The sequence below is a fragment of the Macaca mulatta genome, chromosome 9, assembly GCF_049350105.2.
Source record: "Macaca mulatta isolate MMU2019108-1 chromosome 9, T2T-MMU8v2.0, whole genome shotgun sequence".
Classification (NCBI taxonomy): domain Eukaryota; kingdom Metazoa; phylum Chordata; class Mammalia; order Primates; family Cercopithecidae; genus Macaca; species Macaca mulatta.
The window spans coordinates 65473069-65496785 of NC_133414.1; the positions used below are offsets into that span (position 1 = coordinate 65473069).

Consider the following 23717-nt stretch of genomic DNA (forward strand, 5'->3'; position numbering starts at 1 on the left):
TAAGGTGGTAGATGTGTTTTTTATCTAAATTACAAAAATAATAATGCTATACACTAGCATAGTCATTATGGCAGTTTATAATTGTAAAATATTGGAAACAATCTCGATGCCCATTGTTGGGACAGTAATTGAATAAACAATGCACAGTCTACAAAATAAGTAGTATACAGTGGTACAAAAAGAATAAGGGGGATCTTGGCCAGATGCAGTGACTCACGCCTGTAATCCCAGCACTTTGGAAGGCCAAAATGGGTTGATCACTTAAGCCCAGGAGTTCGAGACCAGCCTTGGCAACATGGTGAAAACCCATCTCTACCAAAAACACAAAAATTAGCCAGTCTCGTAACCCAGTCTCAAAATAAATAAATACATACATAGGCTAAAATTTTTAAAATAAAATATTTTTTTAAAAAGAAGAAAAGGGAAGATCTCTTCGAAGTAATATGAAATAAATGAGTACTTACTTTAAATAAACCATGATGTGGGCAGAACCCAAAATGAAATACAAATAGCAACAAATGAACCTAAAAGTATTACAAATGAACAATCGCACTGAAAGGATTGAGAACTAAAAGAACTAACATAAGTAAACTTGGAAAACAGTACTTATTGTATTCTGTAAGGTTAAGGTTAAAAAAAAAAAGAATGCTAAGCAAATATTATAAGTTAGTAAATCTTTTTCATAGGGTGTTAAGTTAGCAATTCTGAAACTCTGTGTGTATATAATACAGTATAAATATAGTATATAGTATATAATATACTATAAATATATACTATAACATATCTATAACTATGTATAAATATATACTGTAATCCTTATACACACACACACACACACACACACAGTGTTGAATAACTAAGTAAATATATTGTGGTTGAGAAACCAATTTTCTCACTTTCTGAGAAAAGACTTAAAAATAAGAAGAAAGGCTAGAACAAATTCTGTAGCATTTGATTGGAGTCAAAGGTATCCGTGTGAACTCTTGGTCTTTAATATATATGGAAATGGATACAGAAATAAATATAGAAGAGAAGTGTGTGTGTATACATATAATTGTCAGTTCTGTCTGCCACAATAACTAAAAGCAATTACACCTCAGTAGCAACAAACACACCTAGCCCCCAGATCTTGGTTTCTAAATCTCATTCTCCAATAAAAATCTTCCTTGGAGACATGATGACTCAAGGGCTGGGGCAGGGAAAATACAAGATAAGCCTGGAATATTTTGTGGTCATAATGAGACACTACTTATTCAGCTACGGCTGAAATCTGGGTTTCCCAGTGGTTGGTCTAATGTTCTCATGTTATTTTCTCCTTCACCATATACTAAAACATAGAAAGAGGTTCCACAGAAAAACTTTCCTATCTGTGTCTCCATGCAACCCAACTTAAGCTACCAAGCTGGCAGCTTCTGCTAATACAGGTTGTCTGACTCCCAAGACCAGGAAAGGGATAAAAGATTGCGGAAGTACCACATAAACGCCACTAGATATTGAAGAGCCTGAAGGCAATACTTTTTATCACCTGGGACAATAAAACAGAATAGCCTAAATTGAAAACTATTTAATTACTAATTCAGGCTACAATAGCAACTTCAACAACTCCTAAAATTCATTCAATTAGTGAAAGACTCTAGCTTCAGTGTCCTCATTAACTATAACAATTTTATAATAGCTACTTGATCTAAATCGCAGAATTCAGTATTTTCTCCAAAAATATTAGTCATTATACATCTACTCTATGCCAGGTACAATGCTAGGTAAAAGTAACATATTACACTCTGTTCTTTTTTTTTGTTAAGACAGGGTCTTGCTGTGTCACCCAGGCTGGAGTGCAGTGGTGCAATCATGGCTTATTGCAGCCTCAACCTCCTGGACTCAAGTGATCGTCCCACCTCAGCTTCCCAAGTAGCTGGAACCGCAGGCATATGCCACCATGCTCAGCTAATATTCAGTGTTTTGTACAGATGGGGTCTTGCTACATCACTCAGTCTGGTCTCAAATTCCTGGGCTCAAGCAATCCTACCACCTCAGCCTCACAAAGTGTTGGAATTACAGGCATGATCCACCACATCCCGCCTATTCTCTGTTTATTAACAAATTACTTTTAAGTTCACTGACTTTTTCTCTGCAACACAGGCTTTGATCAAGAAGGAGTTTAGATAATCCAATAACTTCATTTTTATGAGAAAAATTGTTCAGAAAAGAAGTACTCTCTCTGTTCATGGTCTTATACATAGATGGGAAGTGTGTATGAAGATCTGATACAGAAGTATTTATAATATTTAATGTTATATTTAATGTTATATCTTTCTTATTTTAAAAATCTGATTTGTAAATATCATTTGTCCTTTCAGTTTGAGATACTGAATTTTCCTTCCTTTCCACCACCTTACTTCCCTGGGGTCATTTCCAACTACCCTCTACCCCACACCCTATACTCTTAGCAATGCTGATATTCCTCTCTCACACATCATGATTTTGCGATACATTCATGCTGTACATGCTGTTCCCTATGCTAAAACGCTCACCATCTAATTTCCTTGGCCAATTGGTAAAACTTGCATTCATTCTTCAACACTCAACTCAGAAGTAACTTCCTCTTCAAAAGCTTCTGAATGACCCCCCAACACACACACACACAGACACACACACACACACACACTTTCCTTTTGTTATTTCAAGAGCACATGCATACCAATCATTTATAAATTCATACTATGATCATGTTTTTATAATTTATCTGCCTATCAAACAAGATTTTGAACTAATTAAGGACAAGGACAGCCTTATCCACCTCAGTGTCCTCAGAAATTAAGAGTATGCCTGGAGCGTAGTAGAAGCTCAAGAATTGTTGAACTGAACTTCATATTGTAATGTACTTAATCTATAAGAAACATTAATACTGAAGAAAAATATAATTATGTTTAAAGAATCGCAACAACTACATTTCATAAATTTAAACTTTTCTTCATACATAAAAGTTATATTAATAGGACAAAAAGATCTATACTGATAATTAAATGTACATGGAAAATTCACTACTGGAGGTGGAGTATCTCCTTTCTATTCGTTCAAATTTTGTAACTCAATGTCAAAGCATACCTGAAAGTATCAGTATCAGTTTGAGATTTCTATTTACCTACATTAGGACCATCTCAACTTTATACAAGCTGTCCCTCCACTACCACATCTATGCTAGCATCACATTTTTAGTTACTTGCAGCTTGCTATTATGACACGTGATACCTTAGAAACTTACTTTGTAAATAGGTTATGTCATAATGTGTATAGAAAACTAAGTGAAAAGTATTAAACAGTACCTTTAATTTTTTAAGGGTTAACTTAACAAGGATTTATTCACAGGAATACATGTAAGTAGAGAAAAATAACAGAAAAGCTAAACAAATGAAATGAAGAGGATCCAAACCAACTTTCACTCTATAGCTTTTAACTTGCAACCTGTGTGCATATATCTACAGCACAGAGGGCCACCAACATGCACCAAAATATAGTATAGGAACCCTGCCTTACACTCATTAACTTAAACATATCTTTAAGATCACACTTTGAACAACAAAAAAGGAAGCTTAGAAGGCAGTATGTTGAGTGGGAATAAACACTGAAATACAGCAATCATTTTTCAATTTCTACAACTGTCTTTATGTGCCAACTAACATTTATGTAGTCTTTTACAGATCTTTTACCACGTAATTTAAATGTTAGAAGTTTTGATAAAATCATGAGTAGTATATAACCATGCGGAAAGCACATCACACTGACAGCACAGAGACAAAGAGTTTGCACAGGTATATCAGCTTTCCACATTGCGCAGGTCACACACAATGCAGTATCAATCTTATTCCTAACAGATCCTAAAAAAGATATTTCAAGGACTAGCTGTAAACTACAGTACTTTATATATCTATATTCTTAATAAAAATAAAACCCACAAATCTTAAAAGGTAACTTTAAATGCAGGGTTACACTAAATGGGTAAACTGCATCACAAATTTCTGCAACATAGGTAAATGAATACCAATCTCACTCTATATGATGCAAGCATGCTACTTTCCCACTAATTTACATTACTTTCAACCACTATGAGCCAGAATGCATGCCTGAACCTTAAACTACACTTTAAAAAATAACATATTGGCCTAGAAATTAAATCTAATGAAGTACAACCATCAAATTATATCCACTACATTAATGTTAAATGCAAAATTAAGATATCATCTTTAGTTTGATATATCAAACCCCATTTATTTCACCCTCTGTGCCCACCCTAAAAAAGGTAAAAGGAGTGACTCATTTGGCATTTCACAGAGTGCTTCATTGTTTATGTTTGTTTTGTTTTATTTCCAACTTTTTTGGGGTACCTTAAATTGTAACTTCCAAGAACCTGCTTCTACTACAGGAAGGCAAGCTGATTTTAACTATATTAGTTCTGTTTGTGTAGTTCTTCATCAACATGCAAAACAAGGCCCCATCATGTGGGAAAACTTGGATTAAAAAAAAAAAAACTTTAAATTAAAAAAGAAAAAAGCTTCTTTACTATTTGTAGCTCCCATTCTTAGGTTTCCTTTATTGTGCGCTGTAAAATTGTTCCTCTTTCTTGTCCCCATCCATCATTTATATGGTTCCTGTTTTGGTACAATTCTCCATAATATTCCACAATGTGCTGTTTTGTGAGTAGACTGAACAGATTTTTTTTTTTCTTCTTCAAATCCATTGCGGAGTTGTAACTGGAGACATATTTCCACCCACAAAGGCTCTAGATGTTAAAACGTTTTCCAACATCGACTTAATACAGTGACGGCAACACCTCCCTCCTGCCCCTCTCAGTACGGTGGGGACTGTAGTGTATTGCCTACTGGTTTACCCTTTCCCGCGTAAAGGGTAGCATTTTCCCTGAGGGCAGAGGCTCCCTCATAGTCTCCAAGACTGAAGGACCCCAAATTTTGGGACTGCAGCTTAAGTGTATTAGATTAAACACCATAAACAGCTGCAAGATGCTCTTTTTAAGAGAAGAGGAAACTGGTTAGAGAAATGCCTCCAATTTTATTGCCAACTTGATTTTTAAATCCATGAAGGATCTCACAGAACATGTCTCTGAGATCATCTTTTGGGTTAATCCATGATGTAACAGCATCACACAAAAAAATATCTAAAATCTTGGATTACACCACTGGGATTCACAATGATCATGGTACAAATTCCACGGAATGCTGAATCCTTTTCCTCATTGTCTCTTATGTTTCTCAGAGAGGTGCACCAGGGTCTTCATACTGCTGTAGCATCGGGGCCACCTCTTGAAGACACACGTAACCAAGACGGCCAATCGTTATTGCTGTATTCTCTAACAATGTCTTTGGTGTGTTGGGTCTGTTAATGATTTCTACAAGCTGGTGCAACACCATAGGAATATAAGGCCGCATCTCTATACCCATTTGAATGGAGATTTCTCCAGCTGCCTATGTGGCATTGCTGCAGACTGAAAAGAATTCTGGATTTGGGTTGGTTCCCAATATTGGCATGAAATCAGCTATACAAGGCTGAACATGCTAAAAGTAAGCTTTTGTGAGGTCACCTAAAGGGGCAAAAGAACTCTGTCAAACTTCTAGCATTTTATCCTGCATTCACGATACATTCGTGTTAGGATGTTACTTCAGGTTACCAGCTGTTCAATGTTGCATCCAAGTCCTTCAGCCAGGCCACTCAGTAGATCAAGAGCCACTATCATAAAATCTTTACCTGGAGCTTCATATTGATCTGGATACTCATTGTTTAGCACGGCTCGTGCAAGAGTCTTCCTCATTGTCTCTTACACAGGTTCACAGTACGGAAGAAAGCCAGACTGCAGTGCTGTGGCAACTGAAGATAGGCACTCAGGTAAAGGGAAGAGATCCTTATCTTCATCATTTAACATGTTCCATTTCTGGGTCAGTGGAGGCATTAGCATCTCAATATATTCTAGTTTGTTTGAATGATGTCCTACTGAATCAGCTAATGTTCGTAAGGCATTGTAAAGCATGAGTAGGTTCTTATGCTGGTATTTACTAAATGCAAAGACCAGGGTATCAAGTATATAAGCAAAGTGAGGAACAAGTTCTGTACAAGCCTCCTCTTCCAGGGTAGCAAAGGCACTGTCAGCAGCTTCTTGTACTCTCTTGTTGCTATCCAGGATGCGCTTTAGCAGTTGTCATTAATGGCTTCAGGTACATGTCTGGTGGCTGGCTGACTACCCAGTATGCATAGTGGCTAAGAGTCCAGCATGTTATGGAATGTACAAGAGTCATTTTATCAGTGAGGCATTGAATAAAGTGAGGAACAAGCTCGGGCAAGTATGGAATAATGCCCTGCATGCAACCCTCAGCAATTGCTCCTAAAACCAAGATGCCTGATTCTTTAACAACCCATTCATGACGAAAAAGTAATTCTTTCAAAAGGGGTGGAATATGTGGCAGCAGTTCATCATGATACACATTTGCAAGAACACCTAGGGCAGCAGCAGAACATTTTCTTAGATTCCAGTCAGAAATTGTATCATCATCATCAATTTCATCATCATCTTCTTCCTCTTCAATTCCATCTTCATCATATTGCTGAGCTACTGTCCTTGATCAGTGAAAACATGGCCACATATCTTGAGTCTTACATAGAACGTACTCAACTATATTATACATGTGAGGCAACAGGCGATCCATTCGAACTTCAAATAATCACAAGTACTTGGCACACATGTTTCCATGCCTCTGGTTCTTCATCACCAGCCAATGCAAAGAGATTCTCAATAAAAGAATCAATGTGCAACATTAGAGCTTGGGTCCTATTGATGATAAACTGATTGACACGTGCAACAGCGTGAGACCTTATTTCTGGACTACTGTGCTTTAAGAACTATAAAAATTTGGGAATCATGATGTTGAAAGGATGATCTAAATCATAACTACCTAAAATCTCAGCAGAATCTTCACAAATCTTCTGAAGGGTGCCAAATGCTCCCTCATGGGTGTTGTAATCTTCAGCATACAGGCTACAGAGTTTTGGTAAGAGGTCAGGCCAATTCTGTAATTCTCCCTTGGAGGCTAGAGTTGTGATCACAATACTAATGGTGGCTCTAATCAGAGGAGAGGAGTCACCAATATTATTTAAACATTCACTTTTAATAAAAGTCTGTTATACCATATGGGAAGTTCTTAAAGTGTACTTTCACATTATTCTTCAAGATGAGATCTTGTGGGCTCATCTTCAGATTTTAATTTTGTAAGAACAAAAATCAAGTAGTTGTTAAAGTCTGGATATTTATTAAGTTGTTCCAGTTTTTGTTGCACGGTTCTCTGGATGGTGGTGTCTGGGGACTGGTACTCCTTTAACAGCTGCAGGATTTGCTGAAGCCTGTGCTTGTCAGGTTTCCACTCATACTCCATCTTAGTTTGCTGGGGTGCCCCGAAGGAAGTCTCGAATGGCAAAATCCAGCGGAACTGCTCCTGGCAGCCTGGCTGCCAACATCTGTTTCTGCTGCTGCTGCCGTCACGGCCACCCAGCGCCAGTACCTTTAATTTAAATGTTTCTATTTATTTTCAATTAAAAGGCAATATTTATCACATGTCATCATGACACCCATTTCGGCAACTATTTATTTTGTCCTTATTTGGTGCCAGAAACTTATAGGAGAGATAAGGAGATAATAAAGTATCAACTATACATTCAGGAACATGTAGTAGTAACTAGAGATTAAAAGTGACTAGACAGACTGAAATAAAAGTGAGAACAGATTATGAAAAGAAAAAAGCCAAAGTGTAGATATGACACAGAAGGAATGGGAAAGCCACAAGAAAAGTAACAAGTCAAACTGGTGACAAAATAATTTGGCAAAATGAATCAAAGCAGAAACACTAGCTATAACTTCTAAAGGTAGGGAGGTGATGTTTTTCATCACTACAGTCAATCAATAATGGAATTTGGTCAACTGTACCCTCTAAACCCATTTTCAAAACTACCCACCCCTCCAGAACTCCACTTTTGCCACCACAATGTTATTAGCTACTACCACCGCTCACTTGAATATTAGCTTCCATGATCCTGTCTAGCTCCCCTCTAATTCAATCTTCATACAGAGCATTTTAAAAATGTAAACTGAACTAAATTTTTTGGAGTTTAAAATTCTCCAACTGCTTGCCTTCAATTTCTAAGGCAAAGATCCAAATCCTTCAAGCTCTGTACTGACAGCCTCTTCTCCTGCCACTTCTTTCCTCTGAGTCAGTGCTCAGGATATCCTGGCCTTCTCATAGTTCCTCATACACTCCACAATCCCTCCCGCCCTTTCCTAAAGCATTCAACATTCTTCCAGCCGTAGCAAATAGAAAGCAATTTTTAAAAGCAAGCTGAACATAAATGAATGAACCAAAAAGAAACATATAAAGAAAACCCTCCATATACTGCCTTTTCTCCTTTTGTTTGTTCTCAGACTCTACTATAGTTTGGTACAGAGATAAAAACAAGTGTGGAAGCAGATAATCTGAATGTTTGGTTTTCAAAAAAGGTTTCTCCAACAAGAGTCCAAGTGAACCATTCTCCAAAAGGGAGTCTTTTGGTAACAGACAGAAAAAAGAGAACAGTGCTAAACAGGTTCTTCTTTACCTTAAAGGAGAAACCCAGTATAAATCTATGGTGGCAGTAAAAACAATGACAGTTGTTCCGATTTTTAATTACTCTGTACTGCTAGAGTGACTATGTGACTTTACCTTTCTAGGCCTCAGTATATTTATGAAATAAATGGATAAGACTAAATAATCTCTATGACCTTGATTCTATAGCATCTAATTTTTCTGCTTATAAAATATACTACAGCTTTGCCAAACAGTAAAAGTCCAAGTGAATGGAAGAACAGAGGTCTACATGCTTTTCTAGAGCATCCAGGGGAACACAGCCTTGCCCCAGTGGGACACATTTTGGACTTGAGCTTCAAAATGGTAAGACAGATGCTATTTTAAACTACTAACTGTGGTAATATGTCACAGCAATGAGAGAAAACTAATACATCAACAGATTTACAAATGTGTTTTTTATTCAGCCTGACCCTAATTACAAAAAAAAAAAAAAAAAAGTCCTGGATACCTAGAACCCTTAATGAGATTCTTTTAAAGGACAGTAAATTCTTTATCTCTACAAATACACCACAAACATAGTATCATATGTGCTATTTTTTTCTAAATAAACAATGTTCTTCCCTTTTCAAATAATTTTGAAATAGATGCTTCTTGAATCTTTAGGATTGAGCTGATCTCAGGATTCTTACAAATCCTTCCAACATTAGTTGCTGTGCACTTTCATGACTGATTATAATTAAACACTATCACATAAACTGACCATTAAGATAATCTAATTCGGATTCCCTAAAAATCAGAGTTTACACCAAATTTTTGAAATATTGTTTGAAAAAAATGAAGCTTTCAGCTTTCTGCACACTTCTAATTCCAAGCTTCCATATTAATCACACTAAATGATCCAGATCCTATAAAGCTTATTATACACAGAAGCATTTTTCATGATTTTTTAATGTCATTCATTTTAATAATAAAGCAGATACATGCCTGGCCAGGCACAGTGGCTCACGCCTGTAATCCCAGCACTTTGGGAGGCCAAAGCAGGTGGATCTCCACTAAAAAGACAAAAATTAGCCGGGCATGGTGGTGTGTGCCTGTAATCCCAGCTACTCAAAGAATCACTTGAACCCAAGAGGCAGAAGTTGCAGTGAGTTGAGATCAAGATCGCGCCACCGCACTCCAGCATGGGTGACAGAGCAGGACTCCATAAAAAAGAAAAAACAAACCAAAACAAAACAGATACATGTTAAGTCTTAGAATATTTATACTGCATCTGTATTATTAAGATGTCCCAGATCATCTCCATAAATCATCCTTCAAATAATCCATGCATTAATGGTGTAGAGGTTTCAGAGCCCAAGTAGGATGAGAAAGACGTCAATGTGGAAAAGGATATGGTGGCAGAAGTGAAATGGGTTACAAAGAATGAAGTTAATCAAATAAGAACAGTCATGCACCATATGACAACATTTTGGTCAATGACTGACTGCATATAAAACTGGTCCCTTAAGATTATAATGGAGCTGAAAAATTCCTATTGCCTAGTAACATAATGATGTCGTAACTGTCATAACATCATAGAGCGGTGCATTACCTTTTCTATATTTAGATATGCTTAGATACACAAATATCATTATTGTTATAATTGCCTACAGTATTCAATAAGGTAACATGCTATACAGGTTTGTATCCTAAGAGCAATAGGCTAATACCACATAGCCTAGGTATATAGTAGGCTACAACATCTAAGTTTGTGTAAGTACATTCTATGATGCTTGCACAACAATGGAATTACCTAACACATTTCTCAGAATGTATCTCCATTGTTAAATAATGCGTAACTGTAAATATTTTAAGTATAATAATGGAAGTCAGGTTTATCACCATCAGAGACGGAGGTTGCAAATATAGAAAGGGAAAAAACTAGAATTGAATCCTGTGGTGTTAGGATGGAATTGGTGGTATTAGTGTGAATTCATGGTTTTCAAAATATATAAATAATGTGGACATAAATATTGATACATGTGTGTGCAAGTATATATGTATATATATATTCCCCAGCTCTCATCACTGAAGATGTCTGTAAGCAGCAACTTTTCAATAGCAGTGAACACATCTAGCCCCTAAAACTTGGCTCCGAAACAGCATTTCCTAATAAAAAGAACAAGGGCTCTAGGAGAAATCACTCATTCCAGGCCTAGGGCAGAAAACAATGAAAGATGAGACTAAATTATCTTGTACAAAAGAGCAAGGGAGTGTTCAAAGAATTATGAGAGATAGAAGAAAAAAGCACAGGAGTCTGTTTGAAGGAGCACTCACTGGCCAGGAGACTGAAGAGACTAAAGTACATGATAAAACCAACGTGTCATTCTAACATGGATCTTTTACTATAGAAGATATTATTGCCTTCAGTTTTTGGCTCAGAAGAGGCCAAGGTGTAACTCTCTTTGGTTGTACCAAATCCAGGTTCATCTGACACCAGCTGCCTCCACCATGCTGCTGAAGTTCCACCCCAATGAGATCAAAGTTGTGTCTCTGAGGTGTACCGAGGTAAAGTCTACACCATGTCTGCACTGGCCCCCAAGATCGGCCCCCAGGGTCTGCCTCCAAAAAAGGTTGGTGATAATATTGCCAAGGCAACCAGTACCTGGAAGGGTCTGAGAATTACAGTGAAACTGACTATTCAGAATAGACACGCCCAGATTGATGTGGCTCCTTCTGCACTGATCATCAAAGCCCTCAAGGAACCGCCAGGAGACAGAAAGAAACAGGAAAATATTAAACAAGGTGAAAATATCACTTTTGATGAGACTGTCAACATTGCTCGACAGATGGGGCACCGATCTTTAGCCAGAGAACTCTCTGGAACCATTAAAGAGATCCTGGGGACTGCCTAGTCGGTGGGCTGCAATGCTGATGGCCGTCACCCTCATGACATCGTAGATGACATAAACAGTGGTGTGGCAGAATGGCCAGCTAGTTAAGAAGCACAAAGGAAAATATTTCAATAAAGGATCATTTGACAACTAAAAAAAGAAAAGAAAAGATATTATTGGTCAGATGGAGGAACTTGAATGGGGTCTGAGGATTTGGTGGTAGTAATCTATTCATGTTAATTTCATGATGCAGATGGTTATTCTGTGATTATACAGGAAAATGTTCTTGTTTCCAAGAAATATACATTAAAGCAGGAGTCTCTAACCCCTGGGCCATGGACTAGTACCAGTCTATGGCCAGTTAAGAACTGGGTTGCATAGCAAAAGGTGAGCAGCAAGCAAGTCAGCATTACTGCCTGAGCTCCACCTCCTGTCAGATCACCAGCAGCAATAGACTCTCATAGGAGAGTGAACCCTATTGTGTACTGTGCACATGAAGGATCTAGGTTGCACACACTTTATGAGAATCTAATGCCTGATGATCTGAGGTGGAAGGGTTTCACCCTAAAACCATCTCCATCTGCACTCCAGTCCACGGAAAAACTGTCTTCCACAAAACCAGTCCCTGGTGGCAGAAAGTTTGGGAATTACTGTATTAAAGTATCTGAAGGCCATAGGGCTTCAGGTAGGAAGATTATGTTTAAATGGCTCAAGGGGGTGGGGGGAGTCATTTGTACTTTTTGCTGTCACTTTTTAATAGATACAAGAACACTAGTTTCTGCATCACTTTGTAGAGACCGTCACCACCACCTCCCCAACCCTTCCCACCACTTTGTGAGTATTAATGAATGGGGAAAATAACACTCTACAGTGGCCTCAGTAGAAAAGATTTTAAAAAGGCTATTTATTCACAGTGAAAGGACAAATGTAAACAAGGCAAAGTCCAGCCATGAAATAACCTTATGGATGACAAACCAAAATTTGAGACTTTATTCTAACCCAAAGCAATAGAATCTAAACATACATAACTAAGAAGAAACTTAATACTGATGCAGGATGTATGATAAAACCTGAGTTAAAGGGGCATAAGCATCAGAAAATGAGAATTTTACTAAAGAAAAGTACAGACCAGGCACGCTGTAATCCCAGCACTTTGGGAGGCCAAGGCGAGCAGATCACGAGGTCAGGAGTTCGAGACCAGCCTGGCCAGCATGGTGAAACCCCGTCTCTACAAAAAATTAGCCAGGCATGGTGGCATGTGCCTGTAATCCCAGCTACTCAGGAGACTGAGGCGGGAGAATTGCTTGAACCCTGGAGGCGGAAGTTGCTGTGAGCCGAGATCATGCCACTGCACTCCAGGTTGGGTGAAGAGCAAGACTCCGTCTCAAAAAAACAAAAGAAAAGTCCAATCCTTGTCTTCAAAATTACTTCAGTGCAGGTATGAAGATCAATACAAAGTAGTATACTACAAACTGAAATACAGTGCCAAATATAGGAGGCAGCAACTGATTAGAAGTAGGAAGGAAGGAGTAATTAATTCTAACTGGAAAGAACCATTTATCGAGTACCTACACACACTGTCAGTATCACAGCACAGAAAGATGAAAAGAGGCTGTCCTCAAGATGTAACAGGAAGGAGAAAGGCAGAAAACAAAACCAGTGTGTGATTTAAAGTGCTATAGGGTCTCAACATTGAACAGTTAACCCTTAGATGGAGGGGAGAAAATAAAAGTCTGAATACAGCCTTAAAGGAGGAATAGATGGGAGCATTAAGAAAAATATAAACAATTTCAAATGGTCTTAGCCCGGGAATGTAGGCAAGGTAGCAGTAGTATGAAAAAGGCCCTGAACACGGATACAGGTATTTTTTTAGATTTTAGATTCATGATGTGTGAGTTTACTCCATGAACACGTTGCATAGTGGTGAGGTTTGGGCTTCTAGAAACCCATCACCCAAACAGTGAACACTGTACCCAATAGGTAATTTTTCAACTCTTATCCGCCATCCATCCTCCCCACTTCTGAAGTCCCCAATGTCTATTATTTCCATGTTTACATCCATGTGTACCCACTGTTTAGCTCCTACTTACGAGTGAGAACATGCAGTATATGATATCCTGTTTCTGAGTTATTATACTTAGAATAATGGCCTCCAGCTCTGTCCATGTTGCTACAAAGGATACAGCTTCATTCTTCTATTTTTTCTTTTTCTCTGGAGAAAGAGTCTTGCTCTGTTGCCCAGGCTGGAGTGCACTGACATGATCTCAGCTCAGGCCATTGCAGCCTCTGCCCGGGTTTGAGTGATTCTTGTGCCTCAGCCTCCCAAGTAGCTGGAATCGCAGGCATGTGCCACCATGCCTGGCTAATTTTTATAGTTTTAGTAGAGACGGGGTTTAGCCATGTTGGCCAAGCTGGTCTTGAACTCCTGGTCTCAAGTGATCCACCTGCCTCAGCCTCCCAAACTGCTGGGATTACAGGCATGAGCCACCAGGCCCAGTCTCAGTTTCATTCTTTTTCATGGTCGCATAGTATTCCATGGTGTATATACACCACATTTTCTTTATCCTATCAACTACTAATGGACACTTAAGTTGATTCCATGACTTTGCTACGATGAGTTCATGACTTTGGTACTTTGATAATTTACATTTATCATGATAAACATACAAGTGCAGATATCATTTCGATACAGTAACTTCTTTTCCTCTGGGTAGATGTCCAGCAGTGGGACTGCTGGATCAAATGGTAATTCTATTTTTAGTTATTTCCTAAATTTCTGTACTGTTTTCCACAGAGGTTGTACTAATTCTCAGTTTTCATTCCCACCAACAGTGTTATAATTATTCCCCTTTTCTCCCCATCCTCACCAACATATGTTATTTTTTAACTTTTTAATAATAGCCATTCTGACTGGTGTGAGATGGCATCTCACTGTGGTTTTGATTTGCATCTCTCTAATGATTAGTGATGTTAAGCTTTTTTTTTACGTTTGTTGGCTGCTTGTATGTCTTCTATTGAGACATGTCTGTTCATATCCTTTGTCCATTTTTTTAATGGAGTTACACATTTTTTTCTTGTTGAGTTCCTTGTAAATTCTGAATATGGTCACTTTTCAGATGCATGGCTTGGAAATATTTTCTCACGTTCTGTAGGTTGTCTGTTTATTCTGTTGTTTCCTCCACTGTGCAGCAGCTTAATAAAGTCCCATTTGTCTTTGTTTTTGCTGCATTTATTTTTGAGGTCTTACTCATAAATCTTTTCCCTAAACCAATGTCCAGAAGAGTTTTTCCTAGGTTTTTTTCATGGATTTTTATAATTTTCGGTCTCACATTTAAGCCTTTAATCCATCTTGAGTTAATTTTTGTGCATAGTGAGAGACAGGGGTGCAGTTTCATTCTTCTGCACATGGCTAGCCAATTTGCCAAGCACCATTTATTGAATAGGGTGTCCTTTCCCTGTTATTTTTGTTAGTTCTGTTGAAGTTCAGTCAGATGTATGTATGTGGCTTTACTTCCTGGTTCTCTATTCTGTTCCATTAATCAGTGTGTCTATTTTTATACCAGTACCATGCTGTTTTGCTTACCACAGCTTTGTAGTATAGTTTGAAGTCAGGTAATGTGATGCCTCCGGCTTTGTTGTTTGCTTAGGATTGTTTTGGCTGTTTGGGGTGCTTTTTGGTTCCACATGAATTTTAGGATTGTTTTTTCTAATTCTGTGAAAAGTGATGTTGGTAATTTGATGGGAATTGCCTTGAATCTGTAGATTATTTTGAGTAGTATGGTCATTTTAATGATATTCTTCTAATCCATAAGAATGAAATGTTTCAATTTGTTTGTATCATTTATGATTTATTTCATCAGTGTTTTGTACTTCTCCTTGTAAAGGTCTTTCACCTCCTTGGTTAAATGTATTCCTGGGGTGTGTGTGTGTGTGTGTGTGTGTGTGTGTGTGTGTGTGTATGTGTGTGTGTGTCTCTCTACTATAAATTGATTTCAGCTCTCAATTTGGTTCTATTTGAGCACTGATGGTGTATGGAAATACCACTAATTTTTGTATATTAATTTGGTATCCTGAAACTTTACTGAAGTTATCAATTCTAAAAGTCTTTTGGAGGAATCTTTAGGGTTTTCTAAGTACAAGATAATATGAACAAACAGATAATTACTTCTTCTTTTATAATTTTGATGGCTTTTACTTCTTTCTCTTGCCTGTTTGCTCTGGCTAAGACTATGCTGACAGGAGTGATGGGAGTGGATATCCTTGTCTTGTTCCAGCTCTTAGGGGAAATGCTTTCAACTTTTGCCTATTCAGTATGATGTTGGCTATGGGTTTATCATATGGGGCTCCTATTATTTTCAGGTATGTTCCTTTGATGCCTAGTTTGCTGAGGGTTTTTATCATGAAGGGATGCTGGATTTTATCAAATGTTTCTTCTTCATCTATTGAGATGAACATATGGATTTTGTTTTTAATCTGTTTATGTGGTGAATCACATTTATTGATGTGCGCATGATGAACCATCTTTGCATTCCTAAAATAAAACCCACTTGATCACGATGAGTTATCTTTTTGCATTTGCTGTTTGATTTCGTTTGCCAGTATTTTGTTGAAGAGTTTTGCATGTGTGTTCATCAAGGATACTGGCCAGCAGTTTTCTTCTTTTGTTGTGTCCATGCCAGATTTGGGTACCAGGATGATATTGGTTTCATACAATGAGTTAAGAAGGAATTCCTCCTCTTCCTCCTTAATTTTTTGGAATAGTTTCAGTAAGACTGATGCCAGCTCTCTTGTATGCCTGGTAAAATTCGACTGTGAATCTGTCTGGTCCTGGGCTTTTGTAGTTGGTAGCTTTTTTTAATGATGATTCAGTTTCATTATTCATTATTTTTATTTCTTACTGGATCAATCTTGGGATGTTATGTTTGCAGGAATTTGTCCATTTCCTCTAGGTTTTCTAGTTTGTGCACATACAGATGTTCATAGTAGTCTCTGGTGATCTTTTGTATTTCCATGGTATCAGCTGTAAAATCACCTTTATCATTTCTGATCATGCTTATTTGAATATTTTTTTCTTGGCTAATCTAGCTGGCAGCCTGTCAATTTTGTTTATCCTTACAAAGAACCAAGTTTTCATTTCACTGATCATTTTTATGATTTTTAAATTTCAATTTCATTTAGTTCTGCTCTGATCTTTGTTATTCAGATACAGATTTAAAGCAACAGCAATATGATCTCACCAGAGTTTAATGAAAACAGTTTGAAAGTAGTATAATACTGTTAAATAAAGTAAAAAACTAGCAAAATGTAGAGAAGGTGCAACCACCTGAGATAGTACATGTGAATATACATTAGAAAGATTAAAGCATCTCGGCCAGGTACGGTGGCTCACGCTTGTAATCCCAGCACTTTGGGAGGCTGAGGTGGGCGGATCTTGAGGTCAGGAGATAACTAACCTTAAGGTCAAGATAACTAATCTTGAGGTCAGAAGATACCTCAAAGATAGCTCCTTGAGGTCAGGAGCTAACATGGTGAAACCCCGTTTTTACTAAAAAAACACAAAAAATTAGCCAGGTGTGGTGGCAGGCACCTATAGTCCCAGCTACACGGGAGGCTGAGGCAGGAGAATGGCGTGAACCTGAGCTCGCAGTGAGCCAAGATCGCACTACTGCACTCCAGTCTGGGTGAGAGAGAGAGATGCCGTCTCAAACAGGAAAAAAAAAAAAGATTAAAGCATCTCTGGTCTCTTCCTTAGAGTAAAATAACCCAAGCTAAGTAAAATGTCACAGATAGAAAATTAGAGAGCAATTTAAAACTTCCTAAATTCATTCTAATACTCAAAACCAAATAAGGCAAATAAAAGCCAGGTTTGATCTTTTTATACTCTTCTTCTGTATTTTTGGACTAGAGAAATTCCGAATTTCAGTGCAAATAATCTGGGGAACCCATATACCCACACAAACACTGCTAAGAATATTATGACATTCAGCAGACATTTGAATCTCAATAAAGTCTAGCTACATCAATCACAAGGTAGAAACTCAAATCTAGACAGCTCTCCCCTTAGTAAAACACAGATAAAGAAATGTAAATAAAATGTGTTAGCCTCATGAAAATGAAGGCATAACTACTTGTTGGTGTGACAAAAGCATTCAAGTAAGTTTTTGGATCTACCTTTTAAAGTGAACAAGAATCTCATTTAAATAAGGAGTTAAACTTGCCCACTATGTGAAGATAAGGCAAGACTGATAAAACAAAAATAAGGCCAGATACTTTCAGTGATGATCTGATTCAAACACTTCTTTGGGCCTCCTATAAAAATCATTCCAAAAATAAAGGCCCTCCATGTGATGATTTAAAATTATCACCTCCTAAATATTTTAGTGTTAGAAAATCAATCATAATGACATTGTAGTTCAACTATTCTTCAATGAGAGCTCTCATATTGGTCATAGCATTGCTGCAAAGAAGATTCTGAGTAGGGCTCACTGTGTTTACAAGAGAAAAAAATGTTTTTGCCTAAGATTGTCTACATACAATGATTATAATATTTATCAGAAAATGCTATATTTAATCTTCAAGAAAGTTAAATATCAGTTAAAAGTTTATTGAGTTCAAAAATTCTGAGTTATCCTGAGCAGATATAAGGCTAAAAATCAAGAACACTAGACTGAGAGTGTAACAAGTAGTAAACTACTTCCCAACCTATCTGTGCCAATTTACTCAACTCCTCTAGAATTCATCCTAGTCTGAAACCAAAGGTAGTAAGTAGTCCATAGCTATTTCAAAGGATTAATATAAAAGATGATGAGCAAAAAAAGATGCTATCATGAAGTAAACAAAGATAACTTCATATCAGTACCTGTGTCAGGAGTCCCCAAGCCCACTCCCAAGATAGACAATTCACTAAGAGGAGTCAAAGGATTCAGCATACAGTAATATTAACAACTAAGATTTATTCCAGCAGAAGGATACAAAGCAAATTTAAAAAGTAAAAGGCACATGGGGCAAAATCAGGAGTAAGCACCCAAGACTCCTCTCTCAATGGAGTTACACAGGATGTGATGTGCTTAACTACTCCAGCAACCAGTTGTGACAATACATGCAAAGAGTACAAAGTCTTGTCCACGATGAATGTTCTTTTTTTTTTTTTCTTTTGTTTCTTTTTTTGAGAAAGTCTTGCTCTGTCACCCAGGCTGGAGTGCAATGGCATGATCTTGGCTCACTGCAACCTCTGCTGCCCGGGTTCAAGCAATTCTCCCATCTCAGCCCCCCGAGTAGCTGGGACTACAGGCAGGCGCTACCACGCCCGGCTAATTTTTGTATTTTTAGTAGAAACAGGATTTCACTATATTGGTCAAGCTGGTCTTGAACTCCTGACCTCAGGTGATCCACCGGCCTCAGCCTCCCAAAGTGTGGGATTACAGGCATGAGTCATTGCACCCAGCCCACCATGGATATTCTTAAGAAACTCAGCGCCCAAGGTTTCACTGGGGGATGGTCTTGTGGGTACCCTCTGCCTCACACATACCAAAATTTTACACTCCCAGAAGGAAAGCAGGTGTTCAGCATAAATCACATTATCTGTGCAAACAGTTTAGGCACAGCAAACCTACTGTGCTCTTATCATTTATGAAAAGTTTTATAGCACTGTAAGGAACTCTTTACCAGCCAAGGGCCAAACTTTCAAGTGGGTTATCTAAGAAGTAGCAATCTTAGACCTGTGACATTAACTCTTTTCTGCATAGTACCCCAAATATATTGTGGAAGAATATTAATGAGTGTAAATTATTGTGCCTAATACCAACTTCAGATAGACTGAAGTCTTAAATGTAAAACAAAACAATTAGAAAACAAAATAACAAGCACCTGTTGAGCTCTTGTTATATCCCTGGCATTAATAAGTACTTTATATATATGACCTCGTTTAATGTTCATAGTAATCCCATGAGTTAGCCAGAGATGATACTCAAAATACTCAACAACCAGTATCACAAGGGAATCACATGACTGTCATACCATTCAGGCATAGACTTCCTAACATCAGCCCTGGAGGTGGGTACAATTATCATCCACATTTTTTAAAAAGGAACACAGAGAGGCCGGGCATAGTGGCTCACGCCTGTAATCCCAGCACTTTGGGAGGCCGAGGAGGGCAGATCATGAGGTCAGGAGATCGAGACTATCCTGGCTAACACAGTGAAACTCTGTCTCTACTAAAAATAGAAAAATATTTGCCTGGCATGGTGGCGGGCACCTGTAATCCCAGCTACTCAGGAGGCTGAGGCAGGAGAATGGCATGAACCCAGGAAGGCGCAGCTTGCAGTGAGCCGAGATCGCGCCACTGCACTCCAGCCTGGGTGACAGAGCTAGACTCTGTCTCCAAAAAAAAGAAAAAAAAAAAGGAACACAGAGAATCCAAGGAGACACAGCTAGTACATGACAGAGGTGGAGTTTTACTTAGCTTGTTCTGGAGCCCTGGCTCTTAATCATTATGCCATAACACCTCTCTATAAACAAAATACCTGTACGGCCTTAGGATGGGAAAGGGTGTCTTACACACACACGCATACATGAGCATGTGAAGCAAAAACCATGAAGAAAAACATTACTAAATTTAATTGTCAAAATTGAAAACTATGAATGGTAAAAAGATACAAAAAACAAAACGGAAGCCATGGGCTCAGAGAAGATTATCTGCAACACATTTAACAAGAATTAAATTCCAACCACATAAAAAAACTTTTCCATATCAATAAGAAAAATGGCAAAACCCGGCCGGGCGCGGTGGCTGAGGCAAGAGAATGGCGTGAACCCGGGAGGCGGAGCTTGCAGTGAGCTGAGATCCGGCCACTGCACTCCAGCCTGGGCGGCAGAGCGAGACTCCGTCTCAAAAAAAAAAAAAAAAAGAAAAGAAAAAAGAAAAATGGCAAAATCCAATTGAAAAATCAGTGAAGAATAAATTTACATAAAAGGAAATGAAACAGCCAGTAAAATATGTGAAAAAAGCAACAAAATCAATAATGGTGTAAATGTAAATTGAAATTATGTATCATCTCACACTCACCAAACTGATTAAAATGTTGAAGTCAGATGACGACTTATGGGGTTCAGATGAGGACTGAAAGAAATTCTCACCCTCTACTGGAAGGCATACACTGGTAGGACCCTTTTAGGGAGAAGTTTGATAATATCGTTAAAGTTGAAAATACACTATTCCTAGTTTTATATCTTAGGAATGCTATTGCTAGGTTTATATCCTAAAGAAACTGACTTATATGATCAAAGAGAACTGAATCCGAACGTTCACTGCTACACCATGTAGACATTAGTATTAGCAATAAAGAATAACTGAAAAGTAGATTAGCAGGGGAACAGAGAAAAATCCTGGTATATTCAAATGACAGAATATTATAAAGTAATAAATATGAATTAGAACTACACATATACACACAAAAAAAGAATGAGTTAAAAAAAGAACCTGTAGAATATTATGTATCACTTACCTAAGGTGTAAAACACATACAAAATCATACTGTATATTGTTCATGGATATATAAATGCATTAAGGAAAATGGCCTATACAACATGCCTTAGAATTCATAATTTTAAAACAAGGCATGTAAAGTGAAACCAACTGCTATATTTACTACTAGGGTGTTTATGGAATGCATTCTTTCCCAAATAATACAGGTTTCTCTTTATGAGAATTCATTCATATGCCAGAGAAGGGAGAAGGGCTAAAAATCAATTATCTAGTTTCCATGTCAAAAACTTTGGAAAAGAAAAAACAAATTAAACTAAAGAAAAGTAGAAGGGATTTTAAAACGTCCTGGGGGCAGAGCAAGATGGCCTAATAGGAACAGCTCCAGTCTCCAGCTCCCAGGGCGATCGACACAGAACATGGGTGATTTCTGCATTTTCAACTGAGGTACAGGGTTCATCTCACTAGGGAGTGTCGGACAATCGGTGCTGGTCAGCTGCTGCAGCCCGACCAGTGAGAGCTGAAGCAGGGCGAGGAATCCCCTCACCTGAGAAGCGCAAGGGGGAAGGGAATCCCTTTTCCTAGCCAGGGGAACTGAGACACACAACACCTGGAAAATCGGGTAACTCCTACCCCAATACTGCACTTTACCAAGGGTCTTAGCAAACGGCGCACAAGGAGATTATATCCCACACCTGGCCGGGAGGGTCCCATGCCCACGAAGCCTCCCTCATTGCTAGCACAGCAGTCCTCGATCTAACTGCAAGGCAGCAGCGAGGCTGGGGGAGGGGCGACCACCATTGCTGAGGCTTAAGTAGGTAAACAAAGCCTCTGGGAAGCTCAAACTGGGTGGAGCCCACAGCAGCTCAAGGAGGCCTGCCTGTCTCTGTAGACTCCACCTCTGGGGACAGGGCACAGCTAAACAAAAAGCAGCAGAAACCTCTACAGATGCAAACGACCCTGTCTGACAGCTTTGTAGAGAGCAGTGGATCTCCCAACACAGAGGTTGAGATCTGAGAACGGACAGACCACCTGCTCAAGTCGGTCCCTGACCCCTGAGTAGCCTAACTGGGAGACATCCCCCCACTAGGTGCTGACCGACACCCCACACCTCACGCGGCAGGGTACACCCCTGAGACGAAGCTTCCAAAGCAAGAATCATACAGGTACATGTGCTGTTCAGCAATATTCTATCTTCTGCAGCCTCTGCTGCTGATACCCAGGCAAAAAGGGTCTGGAGTGGACCTCAGGCAATCTCCAACAGACTCACAGCTGAGGGTCCTGACTGTTGGAAGGAAAACTAACAAACAGGAAGGACACCCACACCAAAACCTCATCAGTACGTCACCATCATCAAAGACCAAAGGCACATAAAATCACAAGGATGGGGAAAAAGCAGGGCAGAAAAGCTGGAAATTCAAAAAATAAGAGCACATCTTCCCTTCCAAAGGAACGCAGCTCATCGCCAGCAACGGATCAAAGCTGGACGGAGAATGACTTTGACAAGCTGAGAGAAGAAGGCTTCAGTCCATCAAACTTCTCAGAGCTAAAGGAGGAACTACGTACCCAGCGCAAAGAAACTAAAAATCTTGAAAAAAGAATGGAAGAATGGATAACTAGAATAATCAATGCAGAGAAGGCCATAAATGAACTGACAGAGATAAAAACCATGACACCAGAAATACATGACAAATGCACAAGCTTCAGTAACCGACTCCATCAACTGGAAGAAAGAGTATCAGCGATTGAAGATCAAATGAATGAAATGAAGCAAGAAGTCTAAAGAAAAAGGAGGAAAAAGAAATGAACAAAGCCTGCAAGAAGTATGGGACTATGTGAAAAGACCAAATCTACGTCTGATTCGGGTGCCTGAAAGTGAGGGGGAAAATGGAACCAAGTTGGAAAACACTCTCCAGGATATCATCCAGGAGAACTTCCCCAACCTAGTAAGGCAAGCCAACATTCAAATTCAGGAAATACAGAGACCACCACAAAGATACTCCTCGAGAAGAGCAACTCCAAGACACATAATTGTCAGATTCACCAAAGTTGAAATGAAGGAAAAACTGTTAAGGGCAGCCAGAGAGAAAGGTCAGGTTACCCACAAAGGGAAGCCCATCAGACTAACAGCAGATCTCTCAGCAGAAACTCTACAAGCCAGAAGAGAGTGGGGGCCAATATTCAACATTCTTAAAGAAAAGAATTTTAAACCCAGAATTTCATATCCAGCCAAACTAAGTTTCATAAGTGAAGGAGAAATAAAATCCTTCACAGACAAGCAAATGCTTAGAGATTTTGTCACCACCAGGCCTGCCCTACAACAGAGCCTGAAGGAAGTACTAAACATGGAAAGGAACAACCAGTACCAGCCATTGCAAAAACATGCCAAAATGTAAAGACCATCGATGTTAGGAAGAAACTGCATCAACTAACGAGCAAAATAACCAGCTAATATCATAATGACAGGATCAAGTTCACACATAACAATATTTACCTTAAATGTAAATGGACTAAATGGTCCAATTAAAAGACACAGACTGGCAAATTAGATAAAGAGTCAAGACCCATCAGTTTGCTGTATTCAGGAGACCCATCTCACATGCAGAGACACACATAGGCTCAAAATAAAGGGATGGAGGAAGATCTACCAAGCAAATGGAGAACAAAAAAAAGCAGGGGTTGTAATCCTAGTCTCTGATAAAACAGACTTTAAACCATCAAAGATCAAAAGAGACAAAGAAGGCCATT

General features: G+C 38.6%; 1 protein-coding gene and 1 pseudogene across 10 annotated transcripts in view; both read right to left on the bottom strand.

Annotated features, from left to right (window-relative positions):
- The window catches only part of CCSER2 (coiled-coil serine rich protein 2), a 188318-nt gene that overhangs the window by 110850 nt on the left and 53751 nt on the right, over positions 1-23717 (bottom strand).
- On the bottom strand, positions 3172-7742 carry LOC114669959 (transportin-1 pseudogene; annotated as a pseudogene).